The 2562-nt window shown below is 39.4% G+C and overlaps 1 pseudogene; it reads right to left on the bottom strand.

Moving 5' to 3' along the window:
• Positions 1–1469: 1469 nt before the first annotated feature.
• On the bottom strand, positions 1470–1894 carry LOC107974387 (NADH dehydrogenase [ubiquinone] iron-sulfur protein 5-like; annotated as a pseudogene).
• Positions 1895–2562: the final 668 nt, after the last annotated feature.

Below are 2562 nucleotides of genomic sequence, written 5' to 3' on the forward strand. Positions count from 1 at the left end.
GTAACTTTTAGACTCTAGCCTGTGGGAAGAGTCTCATTTTCACTCTTGAATAAGAAGCCCTAGTTATTTCCTGATCCCTTTACAACTCAACCTGGTACACAGAGACAAAAGCACTGGCAAGCACAGTGTTTGCTGAGTTTCCCTGTCCTCTGAACAAGTTTTAAGCCATCTTTCAATGGTTTCTTTGTCAGAAAAAGTAATTTGTATTATTTTTTTGAAACAGGATTTTGTTGTATCACCCAGGCTGGAGTGCAGTGGCACAATCATGGCTCACTACAGCCTCACCCTCCCAAGTTCAAGCGATCCTCCCACCTCAGCCTCCCGAGTAGCTGGGATTACAGGCACGCACCACCACGCCCAGCTGATTTTTGTGTTTTTATTGTTTTTTTTTTTTTTTTTTTTTTTTTTTGTAGAAATAGAGGCTTGCCATGTTGCCCAGGCTGTTCTCAAACTCCTGGGCTCAAGTGATCCTCCCGCCTCGGCCTCTCAAAGTGCTGGGATCAGGTATGAGCCATTGTGCCTGGCCCAGAAAAAAATTATTATTTACTCCAGTCTAATTTTTTTCATTTTAATGCCCCCTCTATTTACCTGTACTAGAACTTCAGACAAGAAATAAGGATACTACTAGCAGCCTGTGCTAAATGTGGTAGTAGGATGACTTGATAATTTTACTATATTTTAGAATGATCCACAGTTACAGTGTTTTTAATATGTCTATTATCTCATTTATGTTGGAATAGGAAAGACTATACCAAACATCTTAAAGGGATTGTGTTGGGAGTAGTGGTATTATGTGTGAAATTTATCCTGCTTTTTTAAATTTTCTAATTTTATAAATTATTATCTAATTTATGTATTAAGCCTTTATCATTTATATGAATTTCTTTCTTTTTTTTTTTTTTAGTATTTATTGATCATTCTTGGGTGTTTCTCGGAGAGGGGGATTTGGCAGGGTCATAGGATAATAGTGGAGAGAAGGTCAGCAGATAAACACGAGAACAAAAGTCTCTGGTTTTCCTAGGCAGAGGTCCCTGCCACCTTCGGCCCTGTTTGTGTCCCTGGGTACTTGAGATTAGGGAGTGGTGATGACTCTTAAGGAGCATGCTGTCTTCAAGCATCTGTTTAACAAAGCACATCTTGCACTGCCCTTAATCCATTTAAACCTGAGTTGACACAGCACATGTTGAAGAGTAGCTATATATGTTAATTTCATATGAGTCATTTCATGTATTTCTTTTCTGTTTGTAACTTCCCCAGTCTATGCAGATTGTTTTAAAATTCTGAAAAATTAACATAATTATAAAGCAAAACCTAATTATTGCAGAAAGGTTAATAAATGCAGAACATTAACAATTTAAATAATTCATAATTCTACCACAATGGAAAATCATTTACATATTTGTGCATCATTCAGTTTAGTGTTTTTTGTTTTTTTTTTAGGATGGAGCAATCCTTTATTTTCACACACTTTGACAAGGAGGTTTTCTGTAAACAACCTTTCCAGTGGAGAACAGAGAACATGAAATCAGCCCCTAGACATCAGCAGCTGCTCTGCTCAGGGCTGAGGCTCCCCCTTGCCCACATGGTGAGGTGGAGGGGTGCACTTCCTTTCCTTTATCAGCTTATCCTGCTGCTTCCTCATAGTACTCACATGTCTCATCGTTTTCTGCCTAAGTATACTCTCTGTGAAATCATCATATTCTATCTTGCACTCTTTCTCTGCCCAGATACTACCGATTCCATGTGCACTTTCTATCTATTCTTTTTCAAAAGCATGACATCGACCAGGAATCTTGTAGGGCTGTTCAGCACTTTGGATTGTCAACCATCGATCTACATTAAGGCCGAACCTTTTCTGCACATCCAAGAAAGGCATGGCGATCTGATGCTCATGCCCTTGTCTCTTCTCTAATTTAGTGGTTTTTAAAAATCACAATATAATTACTGGATTTACTGGCTAAGCAAGGTTCAGCATGCTCGCCATGCTCATAACATTCTTCTAAGTGATTTCTTTCACCTAAATTACTCTCTGCTACTGTATGACCTGCTGTTGGATAGATTTGTTTAGTCAGAATAGGTACTGCCCTCAAAAGCGAGGGGGTAGGCATAATAATGGTCCCTTCATAGATCTCCGCATCTGAATCCCTGGAACCTGTTAATATGTTATGTTACATGCAAAGGGGAATTAAGATTGCAGACAGAATTAAGGTTGTTGATCAGTTGACAGATTATCCTGGATTATCCAGGTAGATTCAATGTATCCACAAGATTCCTTAAAAGTGGAAGGGAGAGGCCAAAAATGAGAGTCAGAAAGAGATACGACGCTGAAAGCAGGGTTAGAGAGTTGCTGTGTTGCTGGCTTTGGAGTCGGAGAAGGGAAGCCATGAGTCAAGGGATGCAGGTGACCTCTAGCAATTGAAAAGGCAAAGAAACAGATTTTTTCCTATGGCCTCCAGAAAGGAATGCTGCCCTGTTCATACCTCAATTTTAGCAGAGAGAGCCCCACGTGAGACTTCTGAACTACAGAATTGTAGTTGTTTTAAACCACTAAGTTTGTGATAA

The sequence above is a fragment of the Pan troglodytes genome, chromosome 3 (genome assembly GCF_028858775.2).
Source record: "Pan troglodytes isolate AG18354 chromosome 3, NHGRI_mPanTro3-v2.0_pri, whole genome shotgun sequence".
Classification (NCBI taxonomy): Eukaryota; Metazoa; Chordata; class Mammalia; order Primates; family Hominidae; genus Pan; species Pan troglodytes.